The sequence below is a fragment of the Eretmochelys imbricata genome, chromosome 28 (genome assembly GCF_965152235.1).
Source record: "Eretmochelys imbricata isolate rEreImb1 chromosome 28, rEreImb1.hap1, whole genome shotgun sequence".
Classification (NCBI taxonomy): Eukaryota; Metazoa; Chordata; order Testudines; family Cheloniidae; genus Eretmochelys; species Eretmochelys imbricata.
Window position 1 is genome coordinate 4,321,185 of NC_135599.1, and position 18,152 is coordinate 4,339,336.

Below are 18,152 nucleotides of genomic sequence, written 5' to 3' on the forward strand. Positions count from 1 at the left end.
TCTAACGGTACGTGTACAGTATGAAATTAGTTCAATATTATTCGATTGGAAATTTCGGGAGCTATTTTAGACATTCAGGCTTCGGTGTCCCCACTAAAGCGCGTGAATTCGGCTGAGTGCGTCCACAGTACCGAGGCTAGCATCGAACGTCGGAGCGGGTGCACCGTGGGTCGCTATCCCGCAGTTCCTGCAGTTCCCGCCGCCCACTGGAATTCTGGGTTACGCTCCCAGTGCACGATGGGGCAAAAACATTCTTGCGGGTGTTTCTGGTGCGTGTCATCAGGAAGCTCTGGCAGACAATCGTTTCACGCCTTTTTGGCATGCAGACGCCGTACTGCTTTCAGCAGACAGTGCACCGCTTGCTCTCCTGCAACTATGAATCCGCCTCTCATTTCCTCTCCCCTTCCGATGTAATCTCTACTATCTGCTCTTTCTCTTCCTCATCGAACTCTTCTGCCTCCAACTCTGCTCTCCCACTGGTGCCACGCTTCCGAGCTTCTCCGGGTTGTCTGTCCTGGGCTCCCGCCTCCGTGAAAATCACGGAAGACAACCAATTCCCGCCTTTGTTCGGCTACCACGAACCAAACAGCACCTCTTCCCCTGCCACTCTGCTCTCCTACATTTCGTGCCCTTTTTCCAGGATTACCCATGCAGGCGCCATGGAGCCCGCTCAGATCTCCGCTGCAGTTTTGAGCATTGTAAATACCTCGCGCATTATCCAGCAGTATGTGCAGTCCCTGCAAAACGGGGCGAGGAAACGACAACGGGGCGATTACTATACTGATGAGGACATGGACAAAGATGGCACGGCGTGTGGCAATTGGGAGATCATGGTGGTGCTGGGCCAGGTTCATGCCGTGGCAGGCCAATTCTGGGCCCAGAAAACAAGCAGAGACTGCTGGGGCCTCATCGCGTTGCAGGTGTGGGATGATTCCCAGTGGCTGAGAAACTTTTGTAAGCGTAAGGGCCACTTTCATGGAGCTTTGCGACTTGCTGTCCCCTGCCCTGAAGCGCAAAGACACCAAAATGAGAGCCACCCTCACAGTTGGGAAGTGAGTGGCCATAGCCCTGCGGAAGCTTGCAACGCCCGACAGCTACCAGTCAGTTGGGAATCAGTTTGGAGTGGACAAATCTACTGTGAGGGCTGCTGTGATCCAAGTAGCCAACACAATCATTGATCAGCTGCTATCAAGGGTCGTGCCTTTGGGAAATGTCCAGACCATTGTGGATGGCTTTAATGCGCTGGTGTTCCCTGACTGCGGCGGGGCGATAGACATAACACATATCCCTCTCTTGGCCCCGGAACAGTGGGGCGGCCACTACATAAACCGCAAGGGGTACTCTTCCATGGTGCTGCAAGCCCTGGTGGATCACAAGGGACGTGGCGAAAGGGATGCACAAACAATCCAGTTGGGCCATTGCCCACAAGCTCACCCCAAGCATCTTGGACTCCTGATGATTGTGATGCTGAGGTTCTTTAGACCGCTGTTCATATTTCAGACCCCAGCCAGTGCAGCATCCCTGCCCAACCACTCACCATCTGCCCCAGGAGAACCAGCTGGTGGGCTGCATCCACAGGCAGGTAGTTTATGCCGCTCCCCTCAGAGCAGCAGCCACAGCTGTGCAGCTAATCCCCACATCTGGTTGCCGGGGATCCAGCTGGATTGTTTGGGCATCCCTTCCAAGACTTGCCCTCAACAACCTGGCAGCCCCCAGCTTTCTCATTGCTCTGTGGTTGTTTGCTCTGTGAAAGGGGCCTCTAGGAATTGGTATTTCCAGAGGCATTAAAGAATCATAAAGGAGAAGGAAAAGTTAATGCCTTAGAAAAGTCTGTGTGTCTGTGTTAGATGGATGGGAGGGTGTCTAGAAACCACTCTGCTCTCGTCTTTTTTCTCGGCTTTCCAGTGGTAATCAAGGTCAGCCATTGCCAGCAGTTGACAAGAACATGTGAGAACAGTGGGGGTGGGAAATAAACATGGGGAAATAGTTTTACTTTGTGTAATGACCCATCCATTCCCAGTCTTTATTCAAGCCTAACTTAACTGTATCCAGTTTGCAAATTAATACCAATGATCACTACAAAAGGTTCCGCCCACCCCACCCGGCTCTCCTCCTGGTAATAGCTCACCTTACCTTAGCGAGCAGATCGAGGGACGTGATCGTTCCCCTCTATTCGACATTGGTGAGGCCTCATCTGGAGTACTGTGTCCAGTTTTGGGCCCCACACTACAAGAAGGATGTGGAGAAATTGGAGAGAGTCCAGCGCAGGGCAACAAAAGTGATTAGGGGTCTAGAACACATGACTTAGGAGGAGAGGCTGAGGGAGCTGGGATTGTTTAGCCTGCAGAAGAGAAGAATGAGGGGGGATTTGATAGCTGCTTTCAACTACCTGAAAGGGGGTTCCAAAGAGGATGGCTCTGGACTGTTCTCAATGGTAGCAGATGACAGAACGAGGAGTAATGGTCTCAAGTTGCAGTGGGGGAGGTTTAGATTGGATATTAGGAAAAACTTTTTCACTAAGAGGGTGGTGAAACAGTGGAATGCGTTACCTAGGGAGGTGGTAGAATCTCCTTCCTTAGAGGTTTTTAAGGTCAGGCTTGACAAAGCCCTGGCTGGGATGATTTAACTGGGAATTGGTCCTGCTTCGAGCAGGGGGTTGGACTAGATGACCTTCAGGGGTCCCTTCCAAACCTGATATTCTATGATTCTATACCTGATCACTCTCGTTACAGTGTGTGGGGTAACCCCCATTGTTTCATGTTCTCTGTGTATAGGAGTCTCCCCACTCTATTTTCCACTGCATGCATCCGATGAAGTGAGCTGTAGCTCACGAAAGCTTATGCTCCAATAAATTTGTTTGTCTCTAAGGTGCCACAAGTCCTCCTGTTCTTATTCATGGTGTTGTATCCCCATAGTGTGGCCGTTTGGTGTCAGTCCTTTTAAATAAACAATGAGTTTTTTTCATAGAAACCATATTTTCCTCATACAGACACAGGAGTAGATTAATCTACAAGGGGAAGGTGATTCCAAGGCAGTTCCGGAGGGAGAAGGGAACGTTTTCAGCATCACTAAATTATTGTGTTGTACCTCACACACACACAGAGTGACAATAAACTCAATTAACTGAGCTACCAACACACTTCACAGGAATGAAATAAACAACTTTATGTTCAAGGAGTTTGGTGCATGTAAATAATATTAAAAATATGTTTTGGGCAACGCATGGAAAATTCATTGTATTGTACAACCCACTTGATATAGTTAATACACCACATAATATTTAAGGAAGTTAAGAACGATGTGCTTATAAATTAACATATTGTGCCATTTGCACACGCACAAGACCTAGAAAAAACTGAATTATTTGAGCTTCCAACATTTCCACTTTCTCACAGCATGTTAGACCCCCTGCTTTAAATGAAATATGTCTAAAGGCCAGATGTATGAAAGAATTGTCTCGTTCTATATTTCTTAGCTTTTATCTCAAAAGGTAACAGCCTCATAATCTTCCCCCAAACACCCTGGGACCTCCCCCAAGTATTAAAATGCCCCTGTCTTCAGCAAGACCATGACAGTGACCCACAGCTAGAGTGTCTCGGCCAAGCTGTTCTGAAGGAGGCAAGTCAAAGATTTTCTCTCTGCTTCCCTTGGCAAGGTCTGAGTGGGAAAACAAAATATCCCAAATGGAAAGTTTTCTGCTGAGAAACCAATACTAGTCTGTTTGGGGACTTTGATTTGAATGGATTATTATTCTTCTCTTCTGATCTCTGAATTATTTCAGTTCAGTCTTTGTCCTCCAGATATGTTTCCAGGTGTTGAATTGCGGGGGAGAGAGGCCAAGTCATGATGTCTCTTCCCCTCTTTCATAGTTTCTTCCAACTTGCTAGGAACTTCCTGTGCTTTGATGTGAGTCAAGCAGTGTCCATTGTCTCCGGGCTGTCTCGGAGGAGTCCGCATTGTACACGGTTCCTGGGAGAGTCCTTGGGAGCGTGGATACCTTCACTGGGCCAGCAGCGAGTCTGGCTCCTCCAGCGTCACACCGGAAAGGCTGGCGGTGGCCATTTCCCAGCCTCATCACATATTTCAGTGACGCACCCAGAGCAAAACTCCACCACTTCCCAGACAAGCCTAGCACACACCATCCACCCAGGTATTAGCCTTCAACAGATCACGACTTTTACAATGATAACTCACCAGGCCGACTCTGTACAAATCGTACCTTAATTCTATGAGAGTGGTGACTATGGGGCTTCCAGGGTGCTGCTTTGAACACAGCCTGCCACCCCTGGGCTGACATTGCAATGGAGACATACCCTTAGAGTCCCTCTCTACCGGGATAAAGATGGCAGCAGGGCTGGCCTGGGTCAGCTGACGTGGGCTCCTGGAGCTCAAGCTGTGGGGCTCAAAAGTGGGGTGCAGATACTGGTGTTCCTGCTGAAACCTGGGTTTGGAAACCCTCACCCCGCGTGGGGTCTCAGAGATTGAGCTCAAGCCCATCTGTCTCCACTGTCATTTTGAAGCCCTGCAGCCCCAGCCCCAGAAGCCTGAGTCACCTGCCCCGGGCTCTGAGACAGGTGCCCTGGGTGTTTTAATCGCTGTGCAGACATAACGTTAGGATACGTCTACAGTGCAATGAATCACCCACGGCTGGCCGGTGTCACATTAATCAGGATCATGCGGCTTGGGCTGTAAAGTTGCAGTGTACAAATACAAAGAAACAAGAGCAAAAACTGGTTCCCTTTATAGCTAGATAGCTACAGATACATGGCAAATAGCAACAAGAATCAGCGTAGAGCTGGATCTAAAAAAATGAAAGATTAATCTTTGCTCTACAAATAATAACTACTGATAAATGGTAATATAAAAAAGGACCTTGAATTCCTTCATAATTTGATGGTTTTTGGAACTTCCAGGCATATTGGCTAGAATTTTCGAGACACAGATTGTCAGAAAAACGTAACACGCTGAGTGCTCCACCTGAAACAACAGCAAATACTGTTGCCTAGATAGATAGATACATTGCTAAGAGCAACAAGAATCAATGTGGAGCTGAATCTGCAAAACGGAAAGATTAATCTTGCAATACAAATAATAATGTATTAATTATTATTATTAATTATTATTATTATTATGTCACAAAGGACCGTGAATTCCTTCATTCTTTTATCATCCTCAGGATGTTGTGTGAATTCAGAGACATGATTGTTTTCTGGAGCAGCCGTTGCAGTTTCAAAAGGAAATGCAGGCAGAAAATGAAGCAGGGAGGGTTGTGATGAGGCGCATGAAAGGAGAGGAGGCTTGTGCCTCTTGAGTTTTCTTTCTGTTTCTCTTGTGATCCTGATGGAGGAAGCGGAAGCTTAATTTGAGTTTCTCCCCACTCCCCTCCTTCTGTCGGCGGAGTGTGTCTTCACCAGGAGTGCTTCCACCGAATGAAGAGGGGCAGTGTTGGGGGGGGCTGAGAAACGGGGCTCTTCACTCCGCGCAGCTGCCCACTGGGAGCCCAGCTGCCCCCTGGGCTCTTGACTCCCCACCTCCTTCCTGGAGTGGGAGCCGGCCACCTGGGCTTCTTGCCTGCCTGCTCCCCGCCAGGAGTGGGGGCGGGGGCCAAGGGCCCAGGCTTCTCGGCTCCCTGCGCTGGGAGCCGGGAGCTTTCATGCAGCAGCCCCGCGAGGAGCCAGGCAGGTGTAGCCCCGCTGGGATCAGGGAGCGGAGGGCAGCCATGAAGGGAGCCAGCCGGAAGCCATGACATTGGCAAGACAGCCAGCAGCCCCTGTGAGTAAGGCAGTGTCTACACAGACACTGTGTTGTCCTAACGACCCCAACGCAATCCCCGTGCCTCTTGAGGAGCTGGAGTTACTATGTGGGTGTAGCAGGGCACTTACATAGATGGGACAAGGCTGTAGTGTGCACCGTGAGGTAATTAGGACAACCTAAAATGCTGTTGGCGGGCCTAACTGTGTAGTGTAGCCCAGGTTTTAATCTCCTGCTGATGGGTTATATGCTGGGTGCCTTGTTTCCTTTGCTTAGGAGTGCTTGTTCTCACACCTATCTCCTCGCTTTCCATTCCAGTTCAGGGAAGGAGAGAATAACCAAGTCTTCAGGTATGAAAAGGGAAAACTTTTCTACATGACCCTTCGCAGTCAGTGAAACCTGTGGTGGGAAACGTGCCCTTGATTTTACTGCATTTTGGTTTCTTGTCTTGTTGGTTGCTCCCGAGGAGCTGGCAGGGAAATGTCCATGGAGAAGTGGAGTGGATGTGAGGTTTCTTGCTTACGAGATTTGCCTGCGTTTTGGCCTCATTGTGAGAAGGGCAAATTGGATGAGACCTTGCAGCTTTTCTGATGCCTGTCTGAGTTTGGAAAGTAAGTTCTTTGTTGTCCTGTTCTTCAAAGGAAACTGAGGGAGCGGATATACACTGGCAGCTGAGAAAGCCTTAGAAGGGGAAATCCAAAACTGGGCACAATTGGTTTCTGTTGTAGATTGTAGTGTAGTGTGGTAGTTATCATGTTGGCTTGACACACAAAATATCCCTGGTTTAAAACTCGGCAGAAACAGTGCCTTTTCCCCCAACTGATCACTTTTGGTCTTCCTCCATTCCAAGCCCTTTGCTGAAATACACCCATATTTCCCACACTTTTTGTTCATTTTTCTTTCCTTTTACAATCTTTTACAGTTGTAATTTAATGGCCAAACAATTTTGCTCATGAATTAAAGTTTAACACAACATTTGACAGTCTTTTCCCATGCCCTCTTTTCTGTCACTTACAGGAGTTTACTTATGGGACTATTCACTGATTTATTGCACCGAGCATTTCAAAGGAAAGGTCAGAATCATTTATCTTGGATTCACTTTCCTTACTTCTTTCTAATTCTTTCTCTCACATACATGGGGAAATCTGTGTTGGAGCAATTTAGCTTACCACTCTCTCTTTCTAGACGGAAGCTGACACAATTTAAAACTTCCCAATTTGCAAATATCTATGTGAAAATATTTCCTAAAGCAATGCAGAGATCCTGGGCAGGGCTAGGGGTGAGGCAGATTAATAATTGGCTGTTCTTTATTTTGGTGCTTGCTAATTGGCCATTTGGAATTTTAATACAGGATGGCATTACAGCCGAAAGATAATCTCAACATGTGGAGAAGAAATGGTTATACGGGCTAATAAATAATTTCTTGGTATCACACCAAAAGTGATGCATTCCAGTGTGAAAGAAGAACTAATTCATGGCTTATGAGCATTTGCTACGTAGTTGTAGCCATGCAGGTCCCAGAAAAGCTTGTCTTTGTCCCCAACAGAAGCTGGCCCAGTGAAAGATATTATCTCACCCACCTGCGCGTTTGCTCGCCACACTACTGTTAGCCAACGGCCAAGGATGTTTGGTGAGGTGCCAGCTATGCCCATTTATACCATCCGTGACTTTAACCGCTAGGACGCACTGTCCCTTCGCGGCGGGCAGCCCGGGCTAGGCTGACGGATGCCCCAAGGTCCTAACCACCCGTGACTTTAACTGCAAGAGCTCAGAGCTCCTTCGCAGCCGGCAGTCAATACTGACTGACAGGTGCCCCAATGGCAGCACTAAGAGCCTCTCCACACCCGTGACTTTAACTGCTAGAGCTCAGAGCTCCTTCGCAGCGGGCAGCCAGTATTGACTGACAGGTGCCCCAAGAGTTTGCCCCGTGGAGGCAGCACAACTCAACGCTAGGCTCTTAGTACTCTCACCTCATGGCCAGGCTTTAGAGCCAAAACGGCTGAGGTTCTTTCATTGTGTTGGCTGCTTTCCAGTAAACCAGAGAAAACAAGTCAGGCTTATGCACAAATGGTTTCTAAAATTTATTTTGCTAGATTCTAATCATGTGGTTACAAAATTGCTAGTGCCTACTTATTTAAATGTAGAGATGTTACACACACAAACAAGTTACAAAACTGAAGCCACAATCCCAAAGAAAGAAAACAAAGTGTAGAGCTCTATTTCAAAATATGTGTACACTAAAGATAGGAGATCAGGTGTGGGTGCTTCTTACCCTCCTTGCATCTCTCGATTCCAGCGGTGCCAAGCCAGGATCGGTCACTCAATTCCGCGGAAAGACGAATAAGGGACAAGGCTTAGGGACCCTCTTAGCTGCAGAAGCCTTGGGAGGCTGTCACTTATCTGACCAGCAGATAGATAGTGAAAAGCACTCCAAAATCATGGTGCTGTAGGTCCCCGACTTATACCTCTGTACTCCTTTATTCTCTTTCTCCTTTCTTATGCCAACTTGAGGCTGGTCTGTCTGGGTGACGCCAGCTTTCGCAAGAGTAGTTTACACTTGCAAGGGAGAGAAACAATAAGTGTCGACTACTGGACATTTCTTTTATCAGGGTAAATATTTTCCCACCTAGGATGTTGGTGTGTGTGCATCACGCTATTTCGTAGGGGCTAAGAGCCATGTCTGTCACAGGGCCTCTGCCTGCTGTGAGCTTAATCCTTGTATCTGTTCCCAGAGGCACATTGTAGCAGCACACCTGTGCTTTTCACAGCTTCAAAGGCTGTGCTGGAATATATGTTAAGTGCCCTGTTCCGGCTTCCTCCTGTGTTTCCAGCAATGCTGGTCTGAGGGGGGGGGGGCTGGCTGTCTGGCTACAGACCCCCACCTGCCCTCCACCAGGATCTGCCAGGCCATTTGCCTGGGACCCCCTCCTCCGGCCAGCAGGACCCGCTGACGCTTTACAGGAGGACCCCTCACTCTGCGGCAGGGACCGCCCCACCACAGCGCTGTGCACTGGGCATGGCAATGGTCCCAGGAGCCAGCTGGGCAATCCCAGACAGAGCCCCTGGCACAGCACCAGGCAGCGTCTAATCCCCTGCCCCACCTGCCCAAGAGACCCCCACCGCCACTGGTCTGCAGCCAACAGGCCCCCGGCAATACCCACCTCCAGGGTATAGCCTTAGGGCTGGGCACATCAGAACTACCCCCCGAAACCCCAAACCCTCCAGAAACCACCAACCTGACTAGGGTCCCCCCTGCCCAGCCACCCAGAGGCCTCCCCCTACCACAATGCCCCTTCAGCTGCCGCTGCAATCTCCCCACACAGACATGCACCCCCCCAGCAACAGTGTTCCCTCACAGTGTCTGACAAGTGGACAGAAAGTTATCACCACCCCCTACTGGCCAGTCACACAGGCAGAGGGAGCCCGGGGGGACGCCTCTTTAACAGGAGAAGGGAAGCCATGGAGGGCCAAAATAAGTAAGACATTTCCATACTCTGTCACTAGCAAATAATGGCCACCGTGGATCCACTCCAGAGTTGGCTACATCTTTGCACTGCGGGAAGCCCCCCCTGACGGAGACCCTTTGTCATGGGGTTTCGGATATTTCTGGACCCACGCTGCACTCAGAGGGACCTCCTCATCCCGTGCCAGATGGAGAAAAGAAAAGGGTCCAGCCAACTCTCCTGTTACCAACTGGGAACCACCCATCCCCCAAACAGGGGGAGGCCCCTGGCTTTGATGGGTATTGAATATATGGCTAGTCTCTTTTATCAGCAAACATTTTTAACAGAGAGAAAGGAGGGAACAAATGATTCTCAAAGGAGAGGGAAAGATGTTCATTGTTGCAGGGGGGTTAATTTCCCAACCAGGATGGAGAAGGCTCAGGGCGACAGATTCCCCCCAAGGAAGGACAAGTTGCTAGGATTTAGAGACATGGGGAACAGCCCCAAACTCGAGAGGATTTTTAATTGACATTTGATAATGACATCGTAAGAGGGAAACCTGACATTTGAGATCAGTGTTCAGAAATGAAAGAGAAAGGGTGGAAATCTGAGGGATTTTGGATCCATTTATGCAAATTATAGAGAGGAAAGTGGAAAATGAGAGGGATTTTATAGCAGTTGTTGATAGGAGGTTGTCACGGAGTCCCTGGGCGATGCTCTGGAACTGCTCCCCATGAAGCCGGGCAGCAAGTGGGACTCGGAAGCCGGGATCGGGGGCAGCCCCATGGGGGACACGGCCCTTCCCTTCCCCGCCCCGGCAGTTACCCGGCGTCTCCTCCCACCCCCACGCCGGGGCAGCCAGGTTGGGGGATGGCTCCGGGCTCCAACTTCCCACCGACACCGGGACAAATCGCTGCGGATAAAACGGGGGCGGGGGAGGGAAATCCCTCCCCCGCCACGGGAGGGGAGTTTCAATGGACATGTGAGGAGGAGGGAGAGACGGGGGGGGGAGGATCAGGGGAGACGAGAGAACGGATCAATGGGGGGGTGGGGGGGAGTTTACCATCACGTGGGAGCTACCGAGAGGGAAAAGGGGAAAACTGGGGGGCATTTGTGCCCGTGGGGGGGGAAGGGGATCCAATTAACTCCCCCGCCGCCCCCCACTTCTCCCCCGGGAATTTCCTGGCTGCATTAATTATTATTTATTATTATGTCACAAAGGACATAATTAAATTAATACATTATTATTTGAATTGCAAGATTAATCTTTCCGTTTTGCAGATTCAGCTCCACATTGATACTTGTTGCTCTTTGCAATGTATCTGTCTATGTAGGCAACAGTATTTACTGTTGTTTCAGGTGGAGCACTCAGCGTGTTACGTTTTTCTGACAATCTGTGTCTCGAAAATTCTAGCCAATATGCCTGGAAGTTCCAAAAACCATCAAATTATGAAGGAATTCGAGGTCCTTTTTTATATTACCAGAATATAATAATAATAATCCATTCAAATCAAAGTCCCCAAACAGACTAGTATTGGTTTCTCAGCAGAAAACTTTCCATTTGGGGGATTTTGTTTTCCCACTCAGACCGTGCCAAGGGAAGCAGAGAGAAAATCTTTGACTTGCCTCCTTCAGAACAGCTTGGCCTAGACACTCTAGCTGTGGGTCACTGTCATGGTCTTGCTCAAGACAGGGGCATTTTAATAATTGGGGGAGGTCCCAGGGTGTTTGGGGGAAGATTATGAGGCTGTTACCTTTTGAGATAAAAGCTAAGAAATATAGAACGAGACAATTCTTTCATACATCTGGCCTTTAGACATATTTCATTTAAAGCAGGGGGTCTAACATGCTGTGAGAAAGTGGAAATGTTCGAAGCTCAAATAATTCAGTTTTTTTTAGGTCTTGTGCGTGTGTAAATGGCACAACATGTTAATTTATAAGCACATCTTTCTTATCTTCATTAAATATTATGGGGTGTATTAACTATATCAAGTGGGTTGTACAATACAATGAATTTTCCATGCGTTGCCCAAAACATATTTTTAATATTATTTAAATGCACCCAACTCCTTGAACATAAAGTTGTTTATTTCATTCCTGTGCAGTGTGTTGGTAGCTCAGTTAATTGAGTTTATTGTCACTCTGTGTGTGTGTGAGGTACAACACAATAATTTAGTGATGCTGAAAACGTTCCCTTCTCCCTCCGGAACTGCCTTGGAATCACCTTCCCTTTGTAGATTAATCTACTCCTGTGTCTGTTTGAGGAAAATATGGTTTCTATGAAAAAAACTCATTGTTTATTTAAAAGGACTGACACCAAACGGCCACGCTATGGGGATACAACACCATGAGTAAGAACAGGAGGACTTGTGGCACCTTAGAGACGAACAAATTTATTGGAGCATAAGCTTTCGTGAGCTACAGCTCACTTCATCAGATGCATGCAGTGGAAAATACAGTGGGGAGACTCCTATACACAGAGAACATGAAACAATGGGGGTTACCCTACACACTGTAACGAGAGTGATCAGGTATAGAATCATAAAATCATAGAATATCAGGGTTGGAAGGGACCCCTGAAGGTCATCTAGTCCAACCCCCTGCTCGAAGCAGGACCAATTCCCAGTTAAATCATCCCAGCGAGGGCTTTGTCAAGCCTGACCTTAAAACCCTCTAAGGAAGGAGATTCTACCACCTCCCTAGGTAACGCATTCCAGTGTTTCACCACCCTCTTAGTGAAAAAGTTTTTCCTAATATCCAATCTAAACCTCCCCGACTGCAACTTGAGACCATTACTCCTCGTTCTGTCATCTGCTACCATTGAGAACAGTCTAGAGCCATCCTCTTTGGAACCCCCTTTCAGGTAGTTGAAAGCAGCTATCAAATCCCCCCTCATTCTTCTCTTCTGCAGGCTAAACAATCCCAGCTCCCTCAGCCTCTCCTCATAAGTCATGTGTTCTAGACCCCTAATCATTTTTGTTGCCCTTCGCTGGACTCTCTCCAATTTCTCCACATCCTTCTTGTAGTGTGGGGCCCAAAACTGGACACAGTACTCCAGATGAGGCCTCACCAATGTCGAATAGAGGGGAACGATCACGTCCCTCCATCTGCTCGCTAAGGTAAGGTGAGCTATTACCAGGAGGAGAGCCGGGTGGGGTGGGGGGAACCTTTTGTAGTGATCATTGGTATTAATTTGCAAACTGGATCCAGTTAACTTAGGCTTGAATAAAGACTGGGAATGGATGGGTCATTACACAAAGTAAAACTATTTCCCCATGTTTATTTCCCACCCCCACTGTTCTCACATGTTCTTGTCAACTGCTGGCAATGGCTGACCTTGATTACGACTGGAAATCCGAGAAAAAAGACGAGAGCAGAGTGGTTTCTAGACACCCTCCCATCCATCTAACACAGACACACAGACTTTTCTAAGGCATTAACTTTTCCTTCTCCTTTATGATTCTTTAATGCCTCTGGAAATACCAATTCCTAGAGGCCCCTTTCACAGAGCAAACAACCACAGAGCAATGAGAAAGCTGGGGGCTGCCAGGTTGTTGAGGGCAAGTCTTGAAAGGGATGCCCAAACAATCCAGCTGGATCCCCGGCAACCAGATGTGGGGATTAGCTGCACAGCTGTGGCTGCTGCTCTGAGGGGAGCGGCATAAACTACCTGCCTGTGGATGCAGCCCACCAGCTGGTTCTCCTGGGGCAGATGGTGAGTGGTTGGGCAGGGATGCTGCACCGGCTGGGGTCTGAAATATGAACAGGGGTCTAAGGAACCTCAGCATCACAGTCATCAGGAGTCCAAGCTGCTTGGGGTGAGCTTGTGGGCAATGGCCCAACTGGATTGTTTGTGCATCCCTTTCGCCACGTCCCTTGTGATCCACCAGGGCTTGCAGCACCATGGAAGAGTACCCCTTGCGGTTTATGTAGTGGCCGCCCCGCTGTTCTGGGGCCAAGAGAGGGATATGCGTTATGTCTATCGCCCCGCCGCAGTCAGGGAACCCCAGCGCATTAAAGCCATCCACAATGGTCTGCACATTTCCCAAAGGCACGACCCTTGATAGCAGCTGGTCAATGATTGTGTTGGCTACTTGGATCACAGCAGCCCCCACAGTAGATTTGCCCACTCCAAACTGATTCCCAACTGACCGGTAGCTGTCGGGCGTTGCAAGCTTCCACAGGGCTATGGCCACTCCCTTCCCAACTGTGAGGGTGGCTCTCATTTTGGTGTCTTTGCGCTTCAGGGCAGGGCACAGCAAGTCGCAAAGCTCCATGAAAGTGGCCCTTACGCTTACAAAAGTTTCTCAGCCACTGGGGATCATCCCACACCTGCAACGCGATGAGGCCCCAGCAGTCTGTGCTTATTTCCTGGGCCCAGAATCGACGTGCCACGGCATGAACCTGGCCCAGCACCACCATGATCTCCCAATTGCCACACGCCGTGCCATCTTTGTCTATGTCCTCATCAGTATAGCAATCGCCCCGTCGTCGTTTCCTCGCCCCGTTTTGCAGGGACTGCACATACTGCTGGATAATGCGCGAGGTATTTACAATGCTCAAAACTGCAGCGGAGATCTGAGCGGGCTCCATGGCGCCTGCACGGGTAATCCTGGAAAAAGGGCACGAAATGTAGGAGAGCAGAGTGGCAGGGGAAGAGGTGCTGTTTGGTTCGTGGTAGCCGAACAAAGGCGGGAAATGGTTGTCTTCCGTGGTTTTCACGGAGGCGGGAGCCCAGGACAGACAACCCGGAGAAGCTCGGAAGCGTGGCACCAGTGGGAGAGCAGAGTTGGAGGCAGAAGAGTTCGATGAGGAAGAGAAAGAGCAGATAGTAGAGATTACATCGGAAGGGGAGAGGAAATGAGAGGCGGATTCATAGTTGCAGGAGAGCAAGCGGTGCACCGTCTGCTGAAAGCAGTACGGCGTCTGCATGCCAAAAAGGAGTGAAACGATTGTCTGCCAGAGCTTCCTGATGACACGCACCAGAAACACCCCCAAGAATGTTTTTGCCCCATCGTGCACTGGGAGCGTAACCCAGAATTCCAGTGGGCGGCGGGAACTGCAGGAACTGTGGGATAGCGACCCACGGTGCACCCGCTCCGACGTTCGATGCTAGCCTCGGTACTGTGGACGCACTCTGCCGAATTCACGCGCTTTAGTGGGGACACCGAAGCCTGAATGTCTAAAATAGCTCCCGAAATTTCCAATCGAATAATATTGAACTAATTTCATACTGTACACATACCGTTAGAAAAGTCTGTGTGTGTGTGTGTTAGATGGATGGGAGGGTGTCTAGAAACCACTCAGCTCTAGTCTTTTTTTCTCTGATTTCCGTTAGAAAATCTAAAGCAGGGAGCGTTGCCTTCTCTGAGGCTTGAACTAAGGACCTTCAGATTATGAGACTGATGCGCTGCCCGCTGCGCTAAGAAGGCTTGGAAGAGCTTTAGGCTCAGTGCTTATAGAACCAGCTCAGCAGCGGGGAACAGCAGAGCAGCGGGGAACAGCAGAGCAGCAAACAGCAGGAGTTTGCCTGGGACTTCACCTGGAGTGAGCCCACTGAGGCTTACACCCTAACCACTTCTCTGAGGAATTACTGCATCTCTGGAGGAAGCTCATAGTAGGAAGGTAATATGGATGGGGAGTGTTCAATTGTTGTGACCTGCACTGGATGTGCCATGTTTGTCTTTCTTCCAGAGGACAGAAGCGACTTTGTCTGTACAAAGTGCAAGCTGGTCTCCATATTGGAAGAGAAGGTTCAAGGTCTGGAGCAACAGGTATCGACCCTGCGTTGCATAAGAGAAACTGAAGATTTCCTGGACAGACGTCAGGATATGCTTCTATGGGCACAAGGTTCTGAAGATTCAGAGCAGGCTGCGCAGCAGGGACAGGAGGACTGTGAAGAAATCTGGCAACATGTGACCTCCAGAAGAAGAAGGGGGAAAGTCCATGTACCAGCAAAGCGGACACAGGTAAGTAACCATTTTCATGTTCTCTCCACAGGTACCATTGCGGGGAGTGACCCAGATGATACGTCTGGGGGAAGGGAGCAGAAGGAGACTCCACCAGTTGAAAGGTATGAGATGCACTGTTCTAGGGTTGGGGGTTCCACGACCATCACTCCCAAGAGAAGGAGGTGGGTGGTGGTGGTCGGGGACTCTCTCCTCAGGTGGACTGAGTCATCTATCTGCCGCCCTGACCGGGAAAACAGAGAAGTCTGCTGCTTGCCGGGGGCTAAGATTTGCGATGTGACGGAGAGACTGCCGAGACTCATCAAGCCCTCAGACCGCTACCCCTTCCTGCTTTTCCACGTGGGCACCAATGATACTGCCAAGAATTACCTTAAGCAGATCACTGCAGACTACGTGGCTCTGGGAAGAAGGATAAAGGAGTTTGAGGTGGAAGTGGTGTTCTCGTCCATCCTCCCTGTGGAAGGAAAAGGCCTGGGTAGAGACCGTCAAATCGTGGAAGTCAAGAAATGGCTACACAGGTGGTGTCGGAGAGAAGGCTTTGGATTCTTCAACCATGGGATGGTGTTCCAAGTAGGAGGAATGCTAGGCAGAGACGGGCTCCACTTAACGAAGAGAGGAAAGAGCATCTTCGTGAGCAGGCCGGCTAACCTAGTGAGGAGGGCTTTAAACTAGGTTCACCAGGGAAAGGAGACCAAAGCCCTGAGGTAAGTGGGGAAGCGGGATACGGGGAGGAAGCACGAGCTGGAGCATGTGAGAGGGGAGGGCTCCTGCCTCATACTGAGAACAAGGGGCGATCAGCGGGTTATCTCAAGTGCCTATATACAAATGCACAAAGCCTGGGACACAAGCAGGGAGAACTGGAGATCCTGGCAAAGTCAGGGAATTATGATGTGATTGGAATAACGGAGATTTGGTGGGATAACTCGCATGACTGGAGTGCTGTCATGGATGGATATAAACTGTTCAGGAAGGACAGGGAGGCTAGAAAAGGTGGGGGAGTTGCACTGTATGTGAGGGAGCAGTATGACTGCTCAGAGCTCAAGTATGAAACTGTAGAAAAACCTGAGAGTCTCTGGATTAAGTTTAGAAGCGTGAGCAACATGACTGATGTCATGGTGGGAGTCTCCTATAGACCACCAGACCAGGGGGATGAGGTGGATGAGGCTTTCTTCCGGCAACTCACAGAAGCTACAAGATGGCACGCCCTGGTTCTCATGGGCGACTTCAATCATCCTGATATCAGCTGGGAGAGCAATACAGCGGTGCACAGACAATCCAGGAAGCTTTTGGAAACTGTAGGGGACAATTTCCTGGTGCAAGTGCTGGAGGAACCGACTAGGGGCAGAGCTCTTCTTGACCTGCTGCTCACAAACCGGGAAGAATTAGTAGGGGAAGCAAAAGTGGATGGGAACCTGGGAGGCAGTCACCATGAGATGGTCGAGTTCAGGATCCTGACACAAGGAGTAAAGGAAAGCAGCAAAATACGGACTCTGAACTTCAGAAAAGCAGACTTTGACTCCCTCAGGGAACTGATGGGAAAGATCCCCTGGGAGAATAACATCAGGGGGAAAGGAGTCCAGGAGAGCTGGCTGTATTTTAAAGAATCCTTATTGAGGTTACAGAGACAAACCATCCCGATGTGTAGAAAGAATAGTAAATATGGTAGGCGACCAGCTTGGCTTAACAGAGAAATCCTTGCTGATCTTAAACACAAAAAAGAGGCTTACAAGAAGTGGAAGATTGGACAAATGACCACGGATGAGAAGATAAATATTGCTCAGGCATGCAGAAGTGAAATCAGGAGGGCCAAATCACACCTGGAGTTGCAGCTAGCGAGCGAAGTTAAGAGTAACAAGAAGGGTTTCTTCAGGTATTTTGGCAATGAGAAGAAAGCCAAGGAAACTGTGGGCCCATTACTAAATGAGAGAGGCAACCTAGTGACAGAGGATGTGGAAAAAGCTAACATACTCAATGCTTTTTTTGCCTCTGTCTTCACGAACAAGGTCAGCTCCCAGATGACTGCACTGGGCAGCACAGCATGGGGAGGAGGTGGCCAGCCCTCTGTGAAGGAAGAAGTGGTTCAGGACTATTTACAAAAAGTGGACGTGCACAAGTCCATGGGGCGAGATGAGCTGCATCCGAGAGTGCTAAAGGAATTGACGGATGTGATTGCACAGCCATTCGCTATTATCTTTGAAAACTCGTGGCGATCGGGGGAAGTCCCGGAAGATTGGATAAAGGCTAATGTAGTGCCCATCTTTAAAAAAGGGAAGAAGGAGGATCCTGGGAACTACAGGCCAGTCAGCCTCACCTCAGTCCCTGGAAAAATCATGGAGCATGTCCTCAAGGAATCAATTCTGAAGCACTTAGAGGAGAGGAAAGTGATCAGGAACAGTCAGCATGGATTCACCAAGGGAAAGTCATGCCTGACTAATCTAACTGCCTTCTATGACGAGATAACTGGCTCTGTGGATGAGGGGAAAGCAGTGGACATGTTGTTCCTCGACTTTAGCAAAGCTTTTGACACGGTCTCCCACAGTATTCTTGCCAGCAAGTTAAAGAAGTATGGTCTGGATGAATGCACTATAAGGTGGATAGAAAGCTGGCTAGATTGTCGGGCTCAACGGGTAGTGATCAATGGCTCCATGTCTAATTGGCAGCCGGTATCTAGCGGAGTGCCCCAAGGGTCGGTCCTGGGGCCGGTTTTGTTCAATATCTTCATTAATGATCTGGAGGATGGTGTGGATTGCACCCTCAGCAAATTTGTGGATGACACTAAACTGGGAGGAGTGGTAGATACGCTGGAGGGTAGGGATAGGACACAGAGGGCCCTAGACAAATTGGAGGACTGGGCCAAAAGAAATCTGAGGAGGTTCAACAAGGACAAGTGCAGAGTCCTGCACGTAGGACGGAAGAATCCAATGCACCGCTACAGGCTGGGGACCGAACGGCTCGGCAGCAGTTCTGCAGAGAAGGACCTAGGGGTGAC

At 49.3% G+C, this 18,152-nt stretch overlaps 1 protein-coding gene and 1 non-coding gene across 2 annotated transcripts in view; both read right to left on the reverse strand.

Moving 5' to 3' along the window:
- LOC144258246 (uncharacterized) overlaps positions 1-18,152 on the reverse strand; it is a 640,730-nt gene that overhangs the window by 394,988 nt on the left and 227,590 nt on the right. The window lies entirely within an intron of this gene.
- On the reverse strand, positions 14,554-14,626 carry TRNAM-CAU (transfer RNA methionine (anticodon CAU)). Its single transcript has one exon. It is a non-coding gene; the product is annotated as a tRNA-Met (tRNA).